The sequence below is a fragment of the Lissotriton vulgaris genome, chromosome 4_1 (genome assembly GCF_964263255.1).
Source record: "Lissotriton vulgaris chromosome 4_1, aLisVul1.2, whole genome shotgun sequence".
NCBI lineage: Eukaryota > Metazoa > Chordata > Amphibia > Caudata > Salamandridae > Lissotriton > Lissotriton vulgaris.
In genome coordinates, this window is record NC_141691.1 from 738,998,709 (window position 1) to 739,025,856 (window position 27,148).

Below are 27,148 nucleotides of genomic sequence, written 5' to 3' on the forward strand. Positions count from 1 at the left end.
TGGCTCTGAAAGTGCCCTCGGCTCTTCTAGCCAGGGTTAAGTCCTCTAAAGGTATATGGTAATTGGTATAATTCTAAATGGCCAAAACAACATATCTGTAAGTCCCTAGTACATGATAGGGCATGTAGGTTTAAAGACCCTAGCGGACTCAATGCACGTAAAATTGGGTACTGTTGTGGTGTTCTTCCAAAGTCTTAAACTACCCTTTAATTACCTTTAAGTTCACCCCATAGGTCTGCCCTAGGTTCCCCAAGTGTAGGATGCATTGTTTCAAAAATCAGGAACAATATACATTATGCTTTATATGCCATGGCAAGGATAAACAGCCAAGGTCGTTTTTCCCTCTTGTAGTGCTCCCAGCCCCATAGGCTATCACAGGAAGACTTTCTTAAACTTAATAAAGTCTGACTTTTGAGTGGAGCTAGCTAAATATATCATTCAAATATAAAAATATGGTTACAATAAATCCAACAACTTGCCATGGTCAAATTTATTATAACCACTGCCACTAGTATTATGTGATTGTGCAGTAACGGGGATTTTTGCATAGTTATAGATTTGTCATATCTGCCACATAATCCATCATATGCTGCATAATCTGCAGATTTTAACAAAACATTTTTTTTCTGGCTCAAACGGTTCAAAAGTTGCCAATATTGCAGCAACAACTTCACAGGAAAGTAGTTTTAGAACTTACTATCCCGAGGTTACCTAAAGTGTCCCTGTAGCAGCATCTTGTTATTGATCAGCTTTTTACAGCCTGAACCAAGCTCCTACCAGAGTAGGTGTGAAGAGGCCCGGTGCTGAAGCAATGCAGCCATTGAATGGGAGGAGATTTCCTTCCTGAAGAAACCAGGTAGAGGAAGGGGGCCTCGGTGATAAGCTAGACTTTAAAGGCAAGAGAACAGATGTCATAGGATCCAGGCCAGACCCCACTTCCTTGATCCCCAACCAGATGGGAACTCCCCTAATTAGATTCGGAGACGGGCTGGAAATGGAGTGTAGTCAAATGTTAGCCACACCTCTGCGTTGGGTTACACAGGCACAAACACAAGGAGACATTTTCTCTATTTTGAATTTTGGGAGCGCAGTGCATTCTGGGTAAAAAATATCCCATACTTTGCAGGAAGAGGTCATAGTAGGAGGAGCTAACCTTACCGCTAATGGTTGGGGTGTCCCCCCTCCTGCCAGCCCTGAATGGAGGATAAAGTTGGGAAAGCTGCAGGAGCTCCTCAGATCACAGTCTGGAACATCAGAAGATGAAGCAGTGCCCTACTGAACCCTTGGATTACACCATAGAAGGCTTACATTCAGTAGGATTGCCCCTGTGGCACTCACAAGGATCCTCAAAAAAGGACTGTTCCTGATTCAAAGGAATATGAGTGGGCTCCATGATCAGCAACAGGTACAACAGAGGTCACCTGCCAAGCCAAAGGGAGGATCACCCCAGCTGTCTAGTTGCAACTGGATTTTTCCTAGACTGCGCAGGGGGCATTGAGTCTTAGCTCCCTAGAGGCAATTCAGAGTTTTTTTGCTCTTGGCTGGTGCTACTGGACCCTTGTTTTCCCCTTAGAAAACAAGAAACTACAAGATTCAATAGTTTGGCATCTGTTAACATCCGTGAATACGATTTCATTACACACCACTATAGATGCAGGCCCTACCACGGCAATACCACGGCAATACCAATAAATGCAATGTTGATGCTCGCCATAAAATGTGCTTGCATAGCAATGTAGATACCAGCAGAAACAATGCCAATCAATGTCATATTCTATATATGCATGACAATGCCAATATCTTTGAAGACAATAGTGATGTACGCTATGACAACGATACCACACACAATACTGAGGATGTCAGTAAAAATGATATCAATGACCTCTATGTTAATTGCACATAATTTAACAAACTCATATCATTGCTGTAGGATTCATCCAAGGTGGCCTCCCCATCAACCCCGATGTAAGACATAGCTGCTCAGGCAGGCCCTGCGACCCAAACCCAAGTCTACCTATTGACAAGTCACAGGTGGGATTACAGTTAGCCCAAAGACAAACGTGCACCCAGGGAAACCCCTGATCGATCCAACAATTAGGCAATTACACCATAAACAGGTCCCAAGGGGAAAAAGTTGTTAGGAAAAATAATCAACTAACCAATAATTCTCTTGGATACATATTAACCCAAGGACAACTACTACGAGTAAGTCAGTTTATTACGAACCCAAAAAGTATTGGACATAGAGACAAATCGACACAAGGGTATACAAATGCAAAGGAATTAGTATGAAGCCAAATCTGCACACTCAAATTAGACGATGCTGTATGAACAGAACAATTAATTCACGAAGTAGAATACAGAAAATCAGGAAGCATGAGTCCACATTTCCCTGCATCGAGGTCTGGGGAGTGGGAAGGAGTAAATCTATCCCTACTCTAACACTAAGGAAACATCCCTACATTAGCATGCCCAAAGAAACTCCAATATAATGTGTCAGTGTGTGGAGTCTTCCTAAGAAGTCTCTCCACCATCAATGGGTCAAGTATCATAAGGCTATCATTTCAAGAGTTCAATCTAAGATGCTCTCTTTCTGAAGTCAAGAAAAATAATTGGTGCCTTACCTAGTTCCAACAATCAATTATTCACAGGTAGCTCTCCCCTGATTCACTTTGGTCACGCCATCCACTCTGGGTACAGTTGTGGATGTACTTTTCCACAATGCCGTACGTGTGCCTTCCTCACTACAATTTGTCACTGGTTCCCAGACCTTCTTCCATGTGAATCGTAATGTCCTTCCTTTATTGGCTCAAGTCACACAACTTTTCTCCTTGCCTAGCTGGTAAAATAGAATATGTGTCAGTTTCACATTACAAGTTCTCCACGTAAACGTTTTCTGCTCGTTACATCCATTTTCTACGTTGATTCTTCACAATACCTATCAATGGCCCAAAATACATCACATATTCATGTTAATACAATTCAAAATTCATGTTACTACAATGGATGGTTATATCAAGGTATGTTCTACACAAGATTATGATGCACCCCTACAAATGAAATTAGATTTCTGCTCCATCAGGCGCATGTAACACAAATATAGATGCCACATAAACTTAGGAGCACTTAGCCAATCAGGATCAGCATACCCACCACACGTAGTGATCACGCGCTCCCCTTGCCAGGCATCTGGACATATACTCACTGGCCCACAATAGCTCTCCCCGAGGGCTAGAGCCTCCTGATGACCCCCTTATCTGATGGTTGCACTTGTTTTTTATGACCAGGCCAAAAATGCCAGAACGGTTTATTGTAACTCACAAATTGTATAAATGGTAGGCCAAAATACCTGTAAAATAAGAGACTTTCTTCAGAAGCTACTCTGCAGATACTCTCCCGGCTGCTGGGTTGAATTAGACCAACTAGTCTCTGTTTTGCCAAATAACTTTTGTCTTTTCATTTTTTAAAGTAAGTTCATATCTGAGCAACATGTCTACTCGCTGATCAGATTGACCTTGCAGGTTCCTCCCGCTGAAAAGCTCCAGGCCGAGCTCAGCTCGACGTTGAAAGGGAAGTCAGTCAGTCAGTCAAACAAAACTTTATTTGATTTGTTAAAACCTTAAAAGTACATTTTCCACATTCAGTGAAGAGAGAAAGAACAGCAGCACACCATGACAATATTCAGCAAAGAGAAAGAACAGCAGCATAACATGACAACATTAAAACCACAATTATACCTCAAAATACGTGTAGTTTAACTTCTCTTGTTCCTTTTAAAATGGAGTATTATTACATTTATTTTTTTAAATCGCTAAAATCTAACCTATACATAACTTCTTCAGAATGCAGTTTTTACTACTGTTATGGCTTAGTTTCTCTACCTTTATTCGGAGGTAGGGGCTGCACTATACATATTCTTCTGCGCATTTGAGGAACAACTTAACTTTATTCATATATTTCCCCAATGCACAGGCTATGTCTTAATTCTCCATTTCCACCAGTAGAGTTGCAGCTTGCATTCTGTGTGTAATCTTATATTTATTAAAAATCGGACATAAAAACTCCTTTCGAAGATCTAAAAATCTCGTAAAATCTAATAAAATATGTAAAATATCACAGGTGGTTCCTAAAGTGCAAGTACATTTCCCATTACATCCTATCATTAGGTTTCGAGCCCCGTTATTTGCATAGCCTGGGTTTATACCAATTCGCATTTTCAAGACTTCTCACCTCAGATTATGGCTGGGTAACCGATCCACGTAGGGGAAGTGTTGGCTGCTCTCCCATGCCACTTTCATGTGTGCTACTGAGGACTTTTGGGCAAGGTAGTCCCGATCATAACTACGGGACATATTGACCCCTTGAATCTTTAATTCTTTTTTCCCAAATATTGTGGGGTCTTGCGGCAAGCATACCTTCAAATCTAACACCCGTAAGCCTTACTTATTGAAGCTCTCACCTCTTTTGCCCAGGGAAGCTCACTAATTGTAATTTCCTACTTAGCCCATTAGGAGATTTTAGTAAGTTCCCCTAGTCCCAACCGCTGCCAGAACCGTACAAGGCTCATGCAGGCTGTTATAGCCCAGGAGGTTATCCCCAGCTCCAGTCGTGCTGCCTGCACCAAGGGAAGTCACTGATGACTGCTTCATGTCCCTCCTCGGCATCTGCAATGAGGCTTTGGTGTCCGTCTTTTCTGATATGATTTAGGATATAAGTACTTCCACTTGACCACTTGTCAGGAGAGGTTGTTCACCCAGATTGTCTACAGAGTTTCTGCCAGAGATGGCCTCTCCTACTGCCAGCGCACTTCACACTTTGTGGATGCTACATCTTGTTTGAAGCTTGGAGCTGATAAAGCCAAGTCCAGGAGGAAGTCCGACTGACTTTTACCGCAGTGGGTGTTTGCTCTTCAAGGGGAACACTGTCATTTTGCCTCCGCTGATAGAGACAGTCTTTTCTGTCAACAAGATATGCAGAGTATCTCTTCTCCCTAAGAAACTCTGGACTGCAAGATGCTCTGCCTTTCATGTTCTCATAATATTGAACATAGAAGTAGGCATTAGGGTGTTAAGTTTTAGATTACATTTTAAATGACATTTTTGAAATGCATGAAATATTGATTCTATTTTTGTTATTTATAAGATGTGTCTTTGGTGTTTTCATAATATTCTGTGTAGTTGTTTTAGGTGTAATGAGAAACAGATTGTCCCTGTAGTAATAAATACTCTAAATGTAAAAGTGCTCATTCTTCTTACAATGTGTGCAATACTGTGAATAATCCTCAGTGCCCCTGATCCCTCTATAATATTGATACTAACCCAAAAGCAATACTTCTATGTCAGTTACACATAGAATATATTTTTGCAGGGCTACAATAACTTGCCTTTCATTTTCATTTCAAAATTCTTTATTTCAGCTTAATTGCCATAAAAGAACAGTGCATACATTACATTACATTTCATTGGATAAAAACATTTCACTGCATATTAAAAACATTGATTAAAAGAATACAATTCATGTTGGAAGATAATTGGAGCGGAAACAATACAATCATAAATCATAGGATGGACCATCACATCGATTCCAAGCAAATCAGTTCAGTTACAATTGATGCCCCATTTTTTTCCTTTGGTAAAAAATAGAGAGTAAAAATCTACTGACACTAAATGTTATCTGTTGCGATGTATTTGTTGTTAGGATTCTCAGAGCCTGTGAACATGACCTCAGGCCTAGCAGTAAGCATATTGGTTTAATCCATCTCTTTCTTGCCTGAGCATAAAAAGGGCAGAAAAGGAGGATGTGCTGCTTGTTTTCAATCTGGTTATGTTCACACATAGGACAAATTTCGTCCATTGCTAAGGACGATGGATCACGATTCCTAGCCCAACGAGCCAAGGTTGTTTTAATTAAAAGGTTTCCATATCTGAATTTTAAAAATAAAGTTTTGGCAAGTGGGGGCTCTATTTCATCCATAAAAATCTCATAAAGAGGTTCGTCCTTAAAATTTAAGAACTTTCAGACTAGGGTTCCACTAGTTGTGTTGCTTAGAGTCCTATTTACTATAAAGGTCCAAAAGGCCCTTTTTAAAATTAGTTTGGGATTGACGGGTAGTTGCTCGGGGTTCTCCCAGAAGTGTTTCAATCCTATATTACTGAACCAAGCCTTAACATGCCTCAGCCATGGGATAGCAGTCTGGCTGTCAAGTGCCATGATTTCTTTTAGCCCGTCTCTATAATCTTGGAGTTCGGGGACATGCCATAATCTAACCCACAGCATTAAAGGTCGAATTAGAACTTGGTGGTCAGTTCTTTTGAAGTTTAGGTCCAATTCCAAGGGTACTAGTGGGGTGCCTCTCGGGACCCTTACCAAACTTCGCATAAAGTTGTTGTCTAGGACACTAAAAGTCTCCTTGGACCCAGGGCCCCATATTTCTGCACCATAAAGGACTGATGATTGGACCTTGAATTTAAATAGTTCCATCACTGGGGACACCGCTTTACTGGTGCTCAAGCTTTGCTCCCTGAGAATTGGTTTAACATTCTGGGCAAAGATTAGTTTACTTTTATCCCTTTGGGCTTTCCAAGTAAAGTTTGAATCTAGTGTCACCCCTAAATATGAGAAATGGGGCACTGATTCCAACTTTACTCCTTTTAATGTTAAGCAGCCCTTGTCCGTTTGATCGGATTAAGGGCCATACATTTGGTCTTCTTCCCATTAATCTCCAACCCCTTTTGGCTACAATATTCCCTGAAGGTGTCCAATAATGTCTGTATACCATTTTTTGTTTGGGAAATCAGAATAGTATCGTCAGCAAATAGTAAGGATGTTACCTTTTCGCCGTTCAGTCTAGGGGAGTCATTTTTTCAATCCCTCTAAAAATGAGGGGATGTCGTTTACAAAAAGGGAAAACAGCCCAGGAGCCAGAACGCAGCCCTGGCGGACTCCACGTTCGATGGGTATTTTTTGGGTTAATTCGCCGTTTGGGCCCCATCTAATTCTCACAAAATTCCCTTCGTGTAACTCTTTAATCTGAACGACAAGGTTATTTGGCATGCCTGCTGCACTCAAGGTTTTCCATAAAAGATTGCGAGGCACCAGATCAAATGCTGCCCTTAAATCAACAAAGGCAACTTATAAGTGGCACCTTTTGATCATTACGTACTTCCAATAGAGGCAGCAAAATCTAAAGATCTGGTCTATTGTGCTGACTTTTTATCTGAATCCGGCTTGGAGTTTGGTTAGAATTGTATTTTCATCCAGCCAATCACTCACACGTAATAAAATGTGTCGTGAGTAGATTTTCTGTAGGATGTCCATTAGACTTATTGGCCGATAATTACAGGGGTCCATCCTATCTCCTTTTTTAAAAATTAAAACAATTTCCGCTCCCTTCCAACTTTCAGGGAATTCTAAAGTGCGAGATAGTTTATTGCACAAGTAATTAATATAAGGTGCCCATACTTTTAGGTCATGCTTATATAGGTCTCCCGGGATCTTGTCCAGACCTGGGGCTTTCCCAGATTTAATTTGGGTTATTGCCAGCTCCGTTTCCCCTAAGATAAAGACCAGGTAGTCTGCTGGGGGTTCGTAGCTTGCCACATTCATGTCCATATGTGGGTCGTCATATTTTTTATATAAATTCGTAAAATGGGTAACCCAAGTTTGCTCATCCAGAAAAACATCTTTTACCACCCTGCCTACATGGTTCCCATTTGCGACCAGCCTCCAGAAAGCCACATTATCACGCGATCTGGCGGCTAGCAACAACTCAGCCCATTTGTCTTCCTCCCATGCTGTCTTTGAGGCCCTTTGGACAGACTTGTAGTTATTCCTTGCTCTTTTTACATCTATTGGAGACTTGGTCTTTATTGCAATTAATAATTCCCTCTTTGACTCTCTGCAGGATCTATCGTACCATGGCTTACTATGGGACAGATTCTGGGTCTTTTGCTGGTTTTTTTTGGGCATTTTGGTGACTAGTAATCTTAGGTCAGCAAAAAATTTCTGGTGTATTGACAAAAAGGACATTTTGGTTTCATCCTCAGACATTACGGCTAAGTAAGGTCCAAATGTCCCAGCAAAAAGTGAATATATTTCACTGAGAATGTCACTGTGATCCAATATAAATGGCCATTTAAGAGATCTTCTGTTGTTACTAATATGGATCTCAAAATTATCAACACCACTTTCCTCAGATGGAAATGGCTGAACCATATCGTTAAACAGTGAGACATCTAAAGTCAATTTTAAGGGGAAATGATCGCTTTTGATCCGTTCCATTACTTCAAGGTCCAAAAGATGTGGCCAGAGGGGTATGGAAGCGATCACAAAATCTAGATTATTTTTGCAATTATTCCTGGTAAATGTTGGTTTCTTAGAGCTATCGGATGGTAACCGTCCGTTACAAGCCCTTAGAGAATGTTCCGTGCATAGATTAATCAGCTGGAGACCCAGTGTTGAACATTTAACCGATTTAACATTCTCCAGAATGGGGATTTTGTTCGCCTGGTCTTCCTCATCGAAGATTTCGCTAAGACCCAGAACTGGCTCGAAGTTACAGTTTAAATCGCCAGCCAGGATAACAAAATCCTCCCTGGGGTCTAATCCACTCAGAAAGCAATCTAATGTCGCCTAACCCAAGACCACCTCTCCTTCAGGAAGAAGCTGAAGACCTGGCTGTTCGAGCAGTAGCGGCACCCCCCCACCCCAGCGCCTTGAGACCCTACGGGTATGTAGCACGCTTTATAAGTGTCAATGATTGATTGATGGTTGGTGATTCTTTTGAAGAGGGTAAGGGCCTATTGTAGACATTTACTATAAATAAGTTCTTCCCGTTACAAACTGTGGCTTTTAGAGCTAGTATATTTACAGAATTTATAGCTATCTCCTCAATTTTTGCCCTTACGTTTATTTTCACCCAAATCAAAAGTCCCCCTGACGGCCTTCCACTTCTAGAGGGGATCGCACCGATTCCGTAGGTCTTGTAACCCACCCTATGGAGCGTCTCCACTGCCCAGGTTTCCTGTAATAAACAGAAGTCAAAAGACTCTATATAATTCGCCCACTCCGGGTCCCTCAAGTTTTTTACAATTCCAGCTATATTCCAACAGACCAATTTAACCGGCATCTCAGGAGCAAATGGCCTCTCAGGGAAAACCCTTGGCATCTCTTCATAGCTAATGGGAACCACAGGTTGTATTACCAAGGGTGTTCCCTCTAGGGATGTCTTTTTGCTCAAAATGGTTGTGGATAATACCTTTTCTTCTAGAATATTTACATCATGGGGTACGTTTACATCATGGGGTACAGTTGTATCCAAACAAGAAGACACAGGATTCATCAGTACATCAGGTATGTTGACAACACCCACATCACCAAGGCTCATTGTTTCTGGCCCCTCACCCCCCCGAATCAGGAAACATCAGTCGCAATCATCTAGACCGCTAAAAATATCAAACCTATTAGAAGTTTCTAGAGGTGTGAAGGGTTTTAGGTGATCCATCCTTTCTGGGAGTTGTGTATTTTAGCCGGTACGTAGTTCCATCCCATGGAGTCTGGGGCTGCCACAGGGCGGGGAACATAATGCAAGTTCCTTGTGTTCTGTAATATAGGTGGGTACAGGGCATATTGGTTGCTCCCAGCATTCTGTACAATAGGATGATTAATTGGCTGAGTTTGGGTTATATACTGTAATGGTTGGTGCTGGGATGGATGGTGCTGAGATGGATACACCACTGACCTTGGGTAAAAATATGTTAGTGGTTTAGGGATTATTGTGTTATTTGAACTACCTAGCTGCCAGTTTAATATAAATTGGACAGCATTAGGATCCCTGAAATTCACGACCACCACATCACCGTTAATATCTTTAGGTCTACCCCCCAGCCATTGGAGACGTCGAACATGGACAATCTCACCATTAATATGATTTGCAATTGGCCTGTATAGACTCAGCCAATGCATGATCTTATTCTTTAGTTGTGCGAAACCCTCTCTCTTGTTTTGTCCCAGCACAGGCACCCCTGTTAAGACAACCACATAGGGTACTGCCTCTGGCGGGAGTTCAGGCAAAGGTGTCTTTCTAGGTTTCCCCCAGGTATGTCTGGTTTCCCCCACCTCCCTTGATGAATTCCCTAGGAGTTTGTTAGAGGTGTTATCAGTGGTTTTGTTTGCAACATTAACCGACTGTTGTTCTTGGATTTTTTGTTGGGTCGGTTTAGGGGGTAAGTTAGGTTGTGCAGACGCTATAATTGTATTCCCCGTGGGTTTGGAGATAGATGCTGATGTGGAAGGAATGGCGATAAGAATAGTTGAGGGTGGTTGGACCGGTGCTAATCTATTTGGTGATACATTATTTGTTAATAAACTAGTTGCATTGTTTAAACCATTGTTAAGTGCAGCGTCCTTACTTCCCAATGCATACTCAATTTTACACAGTCTACATTCTACTTCCATCAACCTCTCCAGAATAGATGCAGAATAAGATTTAATCAGACTCTCTATGTTAAGTAATGTGACAAGGCCCTTATCCTCAATAGGCACATTAACAGCCACACTAGCATCCATACTGTCCTCTTTGTCTGCTAACAAATTTAGTAAGGGTGAAGATGTGACATGAGTCCCCTCCATATCTGCTTGTAGAATACTTAGTTTCTTCACAGTATTAGTGGCTTTTTTCCCAAAATCAGAGCAACTCAACTTGGGTTGTAGCAAGTCCCCCCTTTTCCGCCGTTTTTTGTTCGGCGGCGGACCATAGTTTTTTGGCAGGGGTGTGTTTTTTTTTGCCCTATTACGGAGTAATTTCGCAGGAGGCAAAGCATTTCCCTTCGTTATACTTTGGCTACTAGTATGAGGAGTTGAGGGTAGACCATTCGTGTCCGTCTTTGGCGGAGTAATTGGTGTGAGCGCTATCACACTCCCGTCCAAAGGCTGGCTATCCAAGTTATTTACCGACTCATTAGCTATTACATCAATGTCAGTATCGGTAGAGCAAGTGGCGGGAAGCGATGCCAGTGCAACTGACCTATTCTTTATACTTTCTACGGAACGGCGGCGTTCCGCACGCCGCTCCGCCATAGCAATTTCCCTAGAGATGTCAGGGGAGGATTTGGTAAAATAGTTGTCAAGGGTTCTATTTAACAGTACACCCTGTTTGTCTGACACCGGCTGGTCAGGATTTGTAGAAGACATTTATATAAAATGGTCCAACAGGGCTAACAGGTCAAGCCTGGTTATAGACAACTTCAGAAATAAGCAATACCTGTCGATCAAGGGGACGAGCCCAGTCCAGTCTCCTCGGTTCTCTGAGGGTCTCAGAGGGTCCGCCCTTAGTCCGGGCTTAGTCCCGGGATTTGTCCCGCACACGCGTCCCGCTCACGCGTTGTAGCACCAGGTCTTATACGGGACGTTGAATAAGGGGCGGAGTCACGGGAAGAGGCGGCAGGTGTGCCAGGTGATCCGCGCACAGCCTGGTGGGCCTCGCAGTCCCGTCCTCCGTAGCAGCAACTTTCTCCCCTAACGCGGCTTCTCCTCACCAACGGCAATTACCCAGCAGGGTTCCAAGCAGGCAGGCACAAAGTCCAGGTTTCCTCAGCGAGCGGCTCCCGCGAAGCGGGGGCCGCGAGGAGTTTTCACAGGCACAGAACAAGGGGGCGGAGACATGGGAAGAGGCGGCAGGTGTGCCAGGTGATCCACGCACAGCCTGGTGGGCCTCGCAGTCCCGTCCTCCGTAGCAGCAACTTTCTCCCCTAACGCGGCTTCTCCTCACCAACGGCAATTACCCAGCAGGGTTCCAAGCAGGCAGGCACAAAGTCCAGGTTTCCTCAGCGAGCGGCACCCCACATTGATTGCTAGAGCTTTGAATCTAGTTCACCCATGTCACCCGTGGGTGGGAAGGCACCCCTTGTAGAGCTATGCCAAAGTTGCAACTTACACAAGAAATGGGCTATTAGTGATTGTAGTAATATTACTAGCTGAGATGAATACCCCTACCTACTAATAATCCACTTTCCTACAACATCCTTCGTATCTGTACGAAAAGAAGAAAGCATCTTTGTTACCAGTGGTTTTAGGAACCAATCACAGAACTGTGACAGGGGTTCCAACGTAGATCTGATCCAAGATACAATTTGTCTCCCAGATGGTGGGTGTTTACTTTGCTGTAGAAGAATATAGAATTGGGTAATCCTGGGTTCTTTAGCTACTAGAAAATCTGCTTCACTGTGTGTTATTCAGTCCATCGTATGAGCCTCTTCCACTATGTTCTTTATACTACCTCACATTGTGGATGATGCCTTGATATCCTTGATCAAAATGTCTCTTGTCTCCTGATCCTTCTTGACCTGTCCTCAGCATTTGAAACCATCAAACATGAAAACCTGGTTGCTCTTTTTCAACATAGGATGGGTCTCACTGGCCCAGTCCTAAATTGGTTTGCCTCTTTCTTACATAGCCGCACACAAAGAATCAAAGTTAACTACTCCCTTGCAACCAGAACCCCGGTTACGATTGGAGTTCTGCAAGGATCCGCCCTCTTGCCCACTCTTTCCAACTCCTTTATGGAACCACTTACCGTCATTCTGAACCATTCTAACATTCAGTACCACATGTATGCAGATGACACACAACTGTACTTGAAGATCTCCTCTCAAGAAGATATAAAAACGCTAAATGTTGTACTTTCACAAACTCAACAATGGTTAGCCCAGAACCATCTTTTGTTAAAATACTCTCAAAACTGAATTCCTTCTGATTGTCCCCAACTACTCTGTGCCTTCCCTAGACTGGCTTAAACAACTCACTGCTCTTAACTTCTCCCCTCATGTGGTTGACTCTGCTAAATCGTTAGGCATCACCTTGGACAAACACCTAATAAATATGCAATCACACATCAGTGCAACTATTAGGGGAGCCAACTTTCAACTCAACACTCATAAGAAAATCAAGCCTTCCTTCCCCGCCGAAGACATCAGGCTGACTTTACAATCCCTGGTTATCTCTAGACTGGAATATAGTTTGGTGACCCTTGCTGGGCTTCCCAAAACTAGCTTCGCCCCGTTCAGAGCTACTCTAAATGCATCGGCCACTCTCATCATGTGCTTTACAAAGCATGACCACCACTCCCTGACCTTTAGCAGCTAAATTGGCTATGTATTGAAGCTAGGATATGTTTCAAGATAGCCTGCTTGATGCATAAAGCCATATATTACAACACCCCGGTTTACTTGGCAAAAAAGCTTGAACATTCAGGCTCAGGCCGTAATATAAGAAGTATTTACACCCTACCTTTGAAACCTCCCAAATTAAAAAGGAAAACATCTTCCAATCATGCTTTTACCGGTCTTTCTCCAAGAATTTGGAACATCCTGCCTCCCAAGATCAGATCTAATCCTTCCACTGCATCTTTCAAGAAACATGTCAAACGGCTATTCTTGAGTGAACATTAACAGCACCAACTTGTTCTCATGCTTTGTTCACAAATTTGATTCTTATTGTACACCGTTGTTGCGATTTATTGTATGCATGTCTGTTAAATTGTTATCTAGCTCTAGTTCGGTCGAGCCAACTCCCCAACCCCTGAGCGGGTTTGTTTCCCTCTTTGTTTGAAAATGTATGACTTAGCTACACCTTTTGTACCATTGTGTTTTGGTTTTACTCAGGCTTTTGCCACATCTGTACAGTACTCTGATACCCGCAAGGGTCTAGATCGCGCTTTATAAAACTTTTCAAATAAATAAATAAAATAAATATACTAGCCCTTAGGCACGGACTTGGGTCATCCCAACGGGTCTCATACCAATTTCTGTCTGAGAGGATCCATCTGCACTCTTCATCATACATGTTGTATGACATGACCACTATTGTGCCCTGTTTCTCTGCGGGTTATATTACCAAATCCCAGTTGTTCTACAGGGACTTCAAGTCCTTTTTCTCCGTGTTTGAAGGATTATGAAAAAGGTTACCCTTGCTCAACTGAATTGCCTTAATCTCCCTAACCACAACTACCTCAAACGTTTGAAATGCTGTGTAGGTTTGTTGTACAGCTGGTTGAAACATGGACTTACTCTTAAGTCCAGTGATCTTGAAGGGCGTTTCAGTTGTGGGATTATCCTGAAAAAAGGATTATAGTCGGATCATTCTGCATAATTGGACAAGCTCACATATGATGTTGCATTTGTCAACCACTGGTGTTAGTACAAATCCTATCCCCTTATTCAAAACCGCAAGTCTTTGACCAAGTGGTTTGAGTATGATTAACAACTAGGTTGCTGTACTGTTGGGGCCTGCCCCTTTGTTGCCCTTGCTAGGCGCCAACATTTGGGACTCCTCTGCTCATTGGACCCTGGTGTTTTCTTTCTGTTTTCCCCATCCTCTTCCTAAAAAAGGGGATCTAGTTTGCTGGAGGGGCAACTTTGGATGTTGATGTGGGTAAGGCCAGAAATCCATTGGGTAAGCTGTGTGTGTAGGGCCCACAGGTGCACAATATTGCAGTCATTGTCCATGGCCGCCCTCCTCCTCAATTCTACTACTCCCATCAAAACTAAATGACCAATTGGTTGGTGTGGGGCATGGTCTCCTGTCATGGTTTTAAATTGGTAAGGTTGAGGAGAACTGTTAGCATTATTGTAATATTTATCTGTCATGCAGAGAAATGTAGTTGTATGACTAAAGGCCTGTTTAAGATCTTGGTGGATAGGATACTCCATCACAAATATAACAGATATCCCATCATCTGTATTACAAGTTCATAGGAAATAATGGAGTTGAAATTTGGTGGACGGGGTATCTGTCATGTTTGTAATGGAGAACCCCTTTCTGCCAAGATCGTAATCAGACCCTAAATCTCTTGATGTCTTTCTGTAGTTTGTTAATCTTAGACTGAGTTAGAATTCTCTCTGTTGGTTCATGTCTTTATTGATTTCATCTACTCTCTTGTAGACTGTTGTCTTCAGGTTATTCTCATTTGTCTGTATCTGTTCAACAGAGCCACAAGAATGTAGAGGAGAGGGTGCAGCCTTTACGATTTTCTGACTATAGGCGCCCTCCCCTTCCATGACATCTCAAGAGGCAATAACTACATTTAGTTTATCTCATTGATAAAGTACCTAAAAGGTATGTCTTTTTGCATGCCACATTAGGGCATGTAGTGCGTGTACTAAAGAATATTAGGCACATGTACATTGTGAATTATATAATTGAAGTAGGATCGCTCTTCATTCTGAAGAGGAAAGCCAGGGGGATGGCTTTTGAAACATGTTGACTCTGTAGAAGGCTACTCATAACAGTATACACTCTACACTTCCCCATTTTTAATGTTTCCAGCTAGGGAACGTAATAAATTATATTTTTTCCACTAGCCAGGGAACTTTTAAATTTTGCACTACTATCTTTCTCGACCCTACCACCTTACGCACAACACATAACTTCTCTCACTTATCTGAGTGCTCCCACATCTACGTAGGTCGCAGCACGCCTCGCCCCGTAGAGAAACGGGAAGACCCCAATGATGAAGGATGACACTGAATTAATTTTCAGTGCTTGAGGGGTGTTTTAAAAACTCTACGTGTTCCCCCTTCTTTAAACAACTGGAGAGGTCTAAAACACTGCCTCTACACCATCATTATAATTGTAACATTTCAGATAAGGAAGGACATAATGTAATGCAGCGGTAGGATCCTTTTGTTGAAGAATCTGTATGTGAAAGGCCTGTGATGTTCTTTCACCATGCTAATTATAGGGATTAACCAGTTTCTTGTAAGTTTCCAGGCAATGTATGATCATTTCTTATGGAATGTCAATTCATCCAGGAAAATACATGGTTTATTACTCACTATGAGGTCCCCTTAGTGTAGCTTTTGTTCTTGGATAATCTGTCAGAAATACACCATGTAGTGCAGTCTTTATCTGGTTCTTTTTCAAATGGGTGAGTGATTTCCAATCACTGGCTTGTGCTATTGATTGCAGCATGTTTATGTCACTGAATATTGAGGAAGCAGCCACATTTTTTGTGACTATATCATCATCAAATGCTACTTCATTTTATTCTGAAAAATTAATTTAGATGTTTTTCACTACCAGGACAAGTAAAACTTAAAAATACCTGTTCAACCTATTAATTACAAGTCATCCTTCCCTATAGACTACCTAGGACCTACCTTATGGGTCGCATATATGTAATAAAGGGAAGTTTAAGGCTTCACAAGAGTGTTTTCTTCCCAAGTCGACATAGCAGTTTAAAACTGCATTCAGGCTGCAATGGCAGTCCTGTGGCATGTTTCAAGGCACTACTTAAATAGGTGGAACAGTAAATGCTGCAGGACCACTGATAGCATTTTTATTTACTGGCCCTAGGTATATAGTATATCAATCTACAAGGGAAGTATAAGTATATTCAATATGACAATTGGGTATACCTATTTAACCATGTTTTAAGGAAGTGAGCATAAGTACTTTTGCACTGTTAGCTAGTAACGTGAACACTGTCCTAAGGCCAACAAAAACAAGTTCAGTAAAAATTGAAGGGAAAAAGGGAAAAAGTTTGGGAGTGAGCCTGCAGCGAGTGCCAGGTCCAACAAATGCTACATATAGATGCTAGTTATTACACTTAATTTGTGCTTACTCATGGTTATTCCTGTACATGAACAAATTCATCACTTTTTCATTCAAACAAAAGGTTTCTGTCCATCAAAGTCATCTATTTGACATTGTTCATGGGCACTCCAGTGGAAATTCAATCAGAAATGATGCAGTCGAAGTGACACACTGCAGCGTCTACCATAATAAAACATAATGTAGTAAAAACTTTCAAAATTAACATTTGTACAAAGTCCACATCAAGTACATACTTGGACTATTACATTGTGTTTTCTATTCTGGCTGCTTTTGCAAATACTTAAATTGTCCACTGCCACAGCTCTTAAAAGAGCCAAGCAAACTTCACTGCCAGAAACCACCAGAGGTAAGCAAGGTTGCCATGGGCCCTAATGGAAATCAGTCAAATTAGAAGATTTTTGATCATGTGATAGTGCATGAAGAAGGAGACTAGTCACTGGAGAGGAGGAGGCCTCATGGAGCATGTGGTGTCCAGTTAGGCCTGGTTGTCAGACGACTGCCCCTGTGTCCTGATGTGTTTCTCTGTTTCAAATACATGCCAATTTTTGGGATTAGGGTCAAGTAATCCTGCAAAGCAGAATTGAAACTCATCTCTTATTTCCAAAGAACCATTTAAAATTGGAAACAACATATCTGATTTATGATTTTCTTTCAAACAGCACAGGAGGCAGTCAGCCGCATGCTCCCAGGAGAGAGGAGAGAAAGTGAGACCCTGGGAGACGGAGTAGTGCAGAGAGGCACAGGGTGTAGGTACTGCCATAGCTAATGCTATGTAAATGTAGGATTGTAAATAAAGAGTTAAAAAGAAAAAGAGTATTACATGCCTTTAGTACTACTTTTATGTCTGATCTGCTTCAGTTTTTGCTTCTCAAAATCTAGTCACCTTACCTGCACTAACAAGGCATGACTACCCGCCCACTGCAAGAATGAAGTCAAGTCAAGTCAAAATAAAGTCATTCAGAGGTCCCTCGTCTGCCTGGGGAGATGTTAAATGGAGCCCAGCTGTGCAGAGCATTCACACCTAAGCTGAAAACCAATTCTGAGCAACGATTTACAGCTCACAGTGTGAATGTCTTTCTTCACCAGGTTGCCGTGTGATGAGGCATGAAATTGTGCATCACATGGTGGTACTGTGTGAATTGGCAGGCATGCCAATGCAAGCAATGAATTTTGGTCCACAATAATCTGGTTTGGTAGTTAAAAAATGGCTACTAATGGGGCGAAGTGAGCCCCTGAAACCTTTGAGCCCGAAGCTTCTGCACCTGTTGCATTATTGATAGCTACCCCCTTGAAATCCACTTGTAAATTAAAGAACTAATAGATGCATGTGTTAACATTAAACTAAATACATCTAAGCATGCTCAGACTGTACTGTTCAATCTGTTTTTAAAGCACACATACTTGCAGTTTTGAGCCATACACCTTTCTAAAGTGCTTTAAATGACTATTCTTTATTGTGGCACATATGTATTTTATTTCTTGTAAATTATCCTCTTTAGCCCAGCAGTTGAAGTGCTTAAAAAAGTTTAGCAACTGTGATCGTGAGTGCAATGGGGGTGAGGTTAGTGAGTGTGGGTGCTGGTTTAAAGGCGTGGCTAAAAAAGGCAGCATATTCTGTAACTAATTTGCTGTCCCTTTGCATACAGGTAACTGCATATTAAATAACACACACGTTGAACCAATTTGTGAGAAAGGCACATTTTTATGTTATGAAACCTTGGTTGGTTAATGCAACTGCTGGAGATGTCTACTTGTGTAACCAGAGAGTCACAGAATTGAATCCTGTTTGGTACAATGGGCAATTATGAATAATGTATTTGTAGTGCTATGAAGTCCCAACCTGAAAGAGAGAAAGCCATGTAAGTATGTAAGTAAATATTTTAAAATTGTATTAGACTCATTACAAGATAGGCTGCTGCAAATTGTTCAAAATCATTTAGGGCCAGAGTACTGTCATTACTCGACAGCAACGTTTCCAAATACTTGGTCAAGCTGATGGAATCAAGCCCACCCTGTTTACGTGTATGCAGGCTGAATCTTCATCTGCGTGGACAGAGTATTTCCTGTAACATAAACGGGTCACTGATGTGGTGAACTTCTCTGCTGGCTAACATTTCTCCATCGCCGCCAGTTGTGCTATCAGTGTTTTATCGGTGGGTCTCCGATGGAGTGATATTGTTGCTGGAACCAATCAACATTGGACTATTCCCGTGGTTATAGAAGGAATGCTAGCATCACACAATTGATGTGTTTTGCATACTTGTTTGCAACTCCTTACCACACCCTAACAGACACTCCAGTTCAGACCATGATCCTTTGCCATTCCAGTACAGCAGAACATTTTCCAGTTCTGTCAGAGTATACAGGTGTTTTTTTTGCTCCCATAGTTTCTTCTGCATTTTTGGAATTGCACTACAGTAACATTTCTTTTCCTGGGGGGAGAAGGTCTTGCAAATTCTACATCTTAAAGGCTTGACAGAAATCCCTGGTGGAGTGGAGAGTGATAAGTTATACTTTTCGATCTAAACTTAAATGTCCTGTTTGGTTTGAATTTAGCTGTCGATAATGTTTACATAGTAAACTACATATATCAGTAGGATGGTGTTTGGCTTGTCCGTTTGAAGGTGTCGTATTGTATTTAAGATAACAGGTTTCAATCTTCATTACATTTCACATGATGTGATGGTGCTTGTAAGGGTTTGTACACCAAATAACAAATAATATATTTGTGTTTTCATATAGTAAATGTATGTTATCTCTTTACTGCAGATTTTCACTACCTATGTTAAAGTTACAATTTTGTAAGTGTAATGAATGTTTTATAGAAACAACTAAAACTACCAAAATACCTTATTTTGTTTTTTTTTAAAACACTATTGCACTTTTATTTTGCTCATTCTCCCTTTTCTGTCATAATTTCAGATACAATAAAGGGTCAATTATTCACCAATCTCTATTTAATGCTCTCTTTTGAATATTGTGCTTAATTTTGTAGGTTTTCCTTTTCTTGACATGTAATTGAATATTAATATCATCAGTTTCACAAATGTATTGACCTAAACATTTAAAGATATGTAAATTTGAATGCTGACACATACTACACATCCTTCTAAGTTGTGTAAATGTCTGTTTTGTAGTCTGTTAGGCCTTGGAATGATCATTTTCACATTTCTCCTCTCTACTGTGTTGTGCTGAATGGTTGATACATGTCATGTTTGGTTAATTTTCTTTTATTTTTGGACATCTTCTTACCTGTTTATTTGAAGTAGTATTGTTTGAAATGCAAAACTGTTTGTGTAAATAATTACAATACCACTGAATTCCTTTTCCCTTTTAGGATGCTAATTTTTTTGCTTAGAACTAATTGGATGTGTAATCCACACTTTTACAATGTATTCATTTTTTGGTGTTCATAATAGGTCCAGCAGCCAGAGCACGTGGCCAAACATCTGTCACTGAGGAAACCTCAACTCCAGCCTCCAAGGAGTTCTGAAAATCCAGATGAAGAGAAGCAGCCTGGTCCATCTGGTCTGCCTGGGCAGACGACTCGAGTGAGTCCCACTCACCCACGCCTACACCTACCACCCAAGCTCTTACAACACCTCAGCTTATGGTTTCCTCCACCTCCTGTGCCCAAACCAACATCACGCCAATTATGTGCTCCCCAGTCCTAGTTGCTGTTAAGACAACACCACTACTGCCTCCAGTTCAGCCAGGAACCAATGGATTGGGGCTTACTGGGTCAAGGGCACAGGGTAGTGGGGGTAGGGGGCATGTGGGAGAATTTGTGGGTCATCATTGTTAGGCCACTGCACTCACTGTGATCCAGGCCACCGACCCCCAAATCTTGGGATCCCTCCGTCAGTCTAAGACATGATGGCCAATTCCTTACAGAGCTCCAGGAGATGAAACAGTGGCAGAAGGAGCGCAATGAACAGATGGGGAATCTGAACTCCAATTTGGGCTCCCGCACTGGGGTGCTGCATTACAGTTACACCCATGTGTGAAGGGCTTTTCCAGCACCATCTTCTCCTTTCTGTGGTCCAAAGACATCTGGGCCAACTACATCTGCCTAAGCCACATAAAGAGAGGCCCTGCGACAAGAGGCAATTCCTGTATCCACCTCAGTCCCTTCAAATGTGGATCCACCAGCCCCCCGCAGGATCATATTTTCGTCTGGACCACCAGTAGAGGACAGCAAGACCCCCACCAAGAGATGCAGGATCTAATTCCCTCCAGTGTGTGACTACCATTCACTCTGTGAACTATTTTCTAGACACATTCACTTTTCTGATGCTTGTTGTATTTTGGACATTGGACTTCAAACAATTTTGGATCTTCAATATTGGTTTCATTCCGGAAACATCCATTACAACGCAGTCACTACAATGACCTACCTTTACAACGCAACTGTTACAATGCAACTGCCTTTACATCGTATGCCATTTCAATGCATGCCATTACAATGCAAACCATTACAACGCATGCCATTACAACGCATTACAAGGTAAGTGATGGAGATTTTTTTTGTCTTAGGGTGGGTATGGGTTTTGGGGTACATTGGAATAGTAATTCTTACCCCTACACTACCCAGCACTTTCCCTACTGTTGCACTCACTGGAGTGGTAATAGTAATTTCTACCCCTACACTATCCAACACTTAGTACTTTTTACCCATACACTACCCAACACTTACCATACTTTTGCACTCACTGGAGTGGGAATAGTAATTTTTACCCCTACACTATCCAACGGTTACCCTACTGTTGCCCTAAAAGTGTTATGTGTTGTAATGGTAAGCATTGTAATAGAATGAGTTGTAATGGTATTTTAAAAAAATGCATTGTAATGGCATGCTTTGTAAAATCATGCAATGTAATGGTAGTTGTGATATTAAGACTGCGTTGTAAAAGCATGGTTGTAACATCATATATTAGTTTCATTTACCATGATTGACTTTTTCATTTTTGGTTTTCATCCTGTTTTAGTGTATTTGGTTTTGTTTATTAATAGCAAAACTAACAAGGTCAAAGACTGGTGATGTAGTTCTTTTCGGTATTAATTCATTTTCCCCCTTCTATCATACATTTTAAAAAGTAAACAATCAAATCATTATTTATTTATAAATGAATTACAAGTAGGTCATGTTTGTCACAATGTTCTACCATTTATTTATTTTTTTAATACAATTTTTATCGAGGTACTTTGGAATTAAAATAAACAATAGCATGTATAAGGTCAGTCAACAGAAAATAAACAAAATAATATCAAGATTACTATCAAGAATGCTAAATAAGAAATAGAGGGAGAAAATCATAATATACTTTTTAGATACCAAACATAAAAGTACACCTAGTCAAATACTGAATTCCAGATTTTGTCGAACTTTCTAATCCCTTCGATTCGTTGTGCATATATCAGTTCAGTCTTTCTTACTCTTTTCATTTTATCTAACTATTCCTGCAACAGGGAAACATGTATTGACTGCCAGTTCTGAAGTATCAGGGATCTTGCTACAGCTGAGACTATATATACAACAGTTTAACCAAATGATCTGCCAAACCAAGAACCGGGTCGTAGCCATATTGTGTTATTTGAAGAGTTTGAGCAATCCTGATATTATAATTAAAGCCAAGGAAATCAAAAATGTTGTTCCAAAATGTCAGGATTTTCGGACACAGTCCAATAATGTGGGACCAATTGGCAGAAGCAAAATGCCTACATCTAAAGCAAGTAGCAGACGTGTTAGCATACATTTTAGTGATTAGAGCAGGAAGAATTTGAAGCCTTAGGAGGCTATCAGATTAATAAGAAAAAAAACGAAATTCTGGTCTGTGGGGGTGCAGATCCAGAGTTACACCCAGATCTAGTTAACTGTATCAATCCTAGGCCTAAAAGGTATCTAGGAGTTCTGTTTTCTGTGTCTGTTTCGGATCTGTATGGGCTTAACTTTGACGCGCTCCTTCGGAGAGTTCGCTCCATGTTTATTAGATGGAACCCGCTCCAATTATCCATTTTGGGCCGAGTCGCCCTGATTAAAATGTCTATCCTTTCACTTTTTAATTTTTTCTTTTCAACAATCCCTTGTTTTCTCCCAGGTTATTTTTTCTTAAAAATAGAGTCTTTGTTTTCTGGGTTTATATGGGGTAAGAAAATTCCTTGCATAGCAATAAAGACATTATATGCAGATACGGAGCAAGGAGGTCTTGCGTTAGGAAACATTAAAGATTATTATAACGCCTATTTGCCTCAATACCTAAATAGATTTAAGCCCGAAACACAAGGTCCAGATTTACTTATTAATTTCTTCATGGATTTAATTTGTCTTGAAGCTCAAATTCCCTTTCCGTTACTAGTGCCTAGATCTCCGAAACTCGTCAGATATAAGACTATGAATTGGTTCCTCAAAAGAAGAGATGGTATGTTTAAAAGATACTCCCTTCCACAATGTTCTACCATGTCAACAAAATACAAATACGAAAATCTCATCAACCAGTATTTTATTAAATTTGAAAAAGATTTGTCTGTTAAATTTTTTTTAAACATAGCAAAGCATACAAAAGACAAATACTCAGGGCCATTTTTACATTTCCATTCCCACACCTTGTCAACATGGATGAAGGGGATACAATCAAAACAACTAGATTCATTAGGGAACATATTATTTAATGATGTCATCAACTGGGGTCAGATCTTCTGCATCACAATTGGAATTGCACAACAGTAACACCAAAAGTCATAAATCCTGGCAGTACTCAGTTTTGTGGCCACATGATTATTCCAATACACTGTTGCTGTATCTGGGGGAATGTCACAACCAATTTTAAGTAGCTCCAAGACACCTTCAGAGAAGCTCACAGCCTTGAGTTCTTTTCAAATAAGAACAAGGTCATATTTTCATTTCAAAGTCAATGGAAGGCTGTGTTCATGTGACATCATCAGGCTGCAGATAGCAGGGCCTGACAATGAGCAGTGCTTAGTCACATTTGTGGGCGACGAGGCGGCTGAGTCACAGAGGTGAACAACTGAAGTACTGAGGTATTGAACTCTTAGAAAAAATTCCTTGTCAACTCAAAATTGGAGTTGTGAACAATATTATGCTTTTGAATGCTTATGATTAAAAGAAAAGTTACAAATCAAATGGAGTTATTAATGACACCAACTGTTTAAATTTCACAGGTTCTCAGTCACCCATACAAATATATCCCTTTCATACACACACATGTTCATACATCCCCAAAGACCATACTCTCACTTACACACAAAATGCCTTTTACAGCCCCCTTAGTCGTAGTATATAGTTCAAACCATAGTTTCTGGCTCTATAGACAATAGGCTTCAAGTTAATGTAGCTGGGTGTGGGGGTATCTGTTTACAATACACAAGTTGTTTAGCCTTCAGTGTTTCACAGTGATATTCACTGATGAGAAGTTGCTGTCATAACAGAAAATGTTGAAGCCCTCAGGCCTAGAAGATTCCAGTGATCTGGATTGTTGTATTTAGGAAATGACAAGGGATAGGGTAGTCAACAGGTTACAACAAAAGTAGTATTTATTGTTTTATTTGGGCTAAATGAGAAACACAAATATTTTGTGCAGTAAATCTTTTTAATGCTTGTGATTGACGTTCTAAAAATGTGTTACAGCAATACAAACATCAAGTCACAAAACAATTCTTTTTTTCTTTCATTTCTTTTATTCATACAGGTCAACGCCCATCAGAAAAAAAGCATTTGGAAGGCCATCACCAAGAAGGTGCGGACCCTGGGGGTCTTCAAGTGACACATGTGTGCTGCACTTTGACCCCCTTAATGGACTGCATACTTGTGGTTGCCTATCCAGAGCTTAATGGGCAGTTGGGAGCCCAACAACAGCATCAAGGAGTAACGCTTAGTGTGTTTAACATGTTAAATAACTAATTTTTTTACAGCAACTCATTTTGCCATCAGCACTAAGGTTGACACATGTCCTACAAATAAGAAGAGTTCTTGAAGGTGAAGGTTTTGCACAAGGTCTATGATGATGTGCTTTGTATATGAATTTGTGGAAAAGGATACTGCCTGATTTCTGTTCATTACCAAAGGACAGGGTTAAGTACACACATGGCTACCTAAACAACAAATATACATCAGGTTGTTTGATGACATAAGGGATAGTTGTACCAAACAGACCATTAGTCTTTATTGTGGCAGGTGTGATGCTCCTTCAGTATTGTGAATGATGTAAGGTTAGCTCTATTACAGGTAACATAGCATAAAATGCAATTATGATACAGTGCATGTTCCAAACATCACATTGGTAAGTTGTTTATTATACACAAGCAAGAGTGAGCAAGTGAGATAAAAAATCTAATAACATCAGATTAAAGGACTACATTTTAGATTCTAAACATATCCCAAGTGTGATTTGATTACAAAATACTATTTAAATCATGTTAAAAGTGACAGATGTGCATGATGTCTTATGCCTTTACAAATGTGCATGTAAGCCAGACTGTTTTTTGGAAAATACTTGTGAGAGGCATACCAATTTTGAAACAACACAGATAGGAATGTGTACAGATTGGTGACAGAGTAACTTAAAGGGACTTTTGCAGATCAAATGTTTCATCACATTTATGTTCGAGTATCCCATCTGGAAAACTCAAAATCAAGCCCAACTCATGACACACTAGGCACATGTAGAAATGTATCAAGGTGTAATATGCTGCATATTATGAATTACATTTGAATATGTTATGTAAAAATTATATATGAATCAGTGTATGTAATATTAACTGTGATGTTGTACCAATTGTTGCCTAAAGTGAAAGCCAGCATATTTTGTAAAACAAACTTCAAATAACTAGAGATGTTTAGGAGACAAATGTGAAAATGTTTTTGCCCTGTACTGAACTGGATTAGAAATGTATCAATACCTATGTATTTACTTATGCTGTAGAAGTCATTTGTCAATCCACCCAAAAATATTTTTCTTAACTACTTCAACAGTATAGGTATATACATAATGCAGGATATATTGATAGGCTTTTTCACTTCTGAATCCATATAATACTTTTTACCTTTGATATATACTTTCGTTACTTGAAGTAAGTCTTAACATTGTGAAATGCTTAAAAGAAACTGCCTTTCGGTTTATACAAACATTGGTACAACAGTGCAGTAGTTGTTTACACAAATTGGTTCATATATTACTTTTCCTGAATGATAAAATGGCATACGGTTTGGCCTTGTAAGCACACTGTACAAAGGAAGTTTTGGGTTATATAATTCATGGTGACATGCGTTCACTATTCTAAACAATAAAGCCCTACCATTCAGAGGTGTTACACAGTTTACGGAGAGAATTAAAAATGGATTAGAGACAACATCATACATGATATAGGAGCTAGCTATCCGCAGAATGACCAAATGGTTTCTGAAAATGTTACCTACATGCATGAGATAATGAAAAATTTACAACTGAAGTTTGAAAGCCTGGAACCAAATGAAATATCAAAACTTGGAAAATGATTATGATCAAAGTTTGTGATCAGTTCTATTTACACAGATACAATAAAACTATTGTATACACTATTTCAGCATCATCAGGAGCAGGCAAAAAAGAAGTTGGCTATGCAGGCAGGGAAGCAGCTGGCCACTGTGTTTCAGGTGCTTAGACCACCGCCACCAATGGACACAGTGGCACTGAGGGTCAGGGGGCTGGCACAGATGCCACCAGATCAACATAATCTTTGGACGACTCCACAAACAACCAGTCCTGAATGGTGGTGGACCCTACTGCATCTGTTCCACCTGTATCCTTGTCCGCCACCCAGATACCCATCTCCACCCTCCCTCTTACTCCTCCCATTGGTCAAACCCACCCCCCTTAAAGGGGTGGGATCTCCTTTGATGCAGAATGCACCTCATCCCTTGCCCATATCCACGGAGTGCACTGAGTGAGGGGGCTATTGACCTCCTACAAAACATATCTGTAGGTCAGACTGTTCCGCTGATTTGCATCCAGGGCCTTAGTTGCCACATGCAACTAATGGTAGCATATCTAGAAGACATTCGTAGTGCTATGTCTGGCCTGCAAAGCATTGACAGGACTAGCCACCCACACAACACCCACAACCACACCCACAGCCACCACCACACCCACATCCACCAAACCCACCACCACCACAAAACCCACATCCACACCCACAACCACCACCATACCCAGAAGCACCACTACACCCACAAAAACCACCACATCAACAAGCACCACAACCACCTCAATAGTACACTTATCCAAGCACACACCTACAAGCATAACAATCCCCACCAAACACAAATGCACACACTCACGTGACCACCATACACCTGCCCTGAAATACACACCCAAATGTACCAAACATACACCAGACCCACAAGCAACTGGACAACACACGCACATCACATACTCCAGATCCCTCTACCTCCAAAACCTAGTCCTCTTCCACCCCTCCTACCCTTTGTCCTAGTTCTGCTTGTATTTCTGCTCTGACCTTCACCCCTTCCAAAAGCAAAACC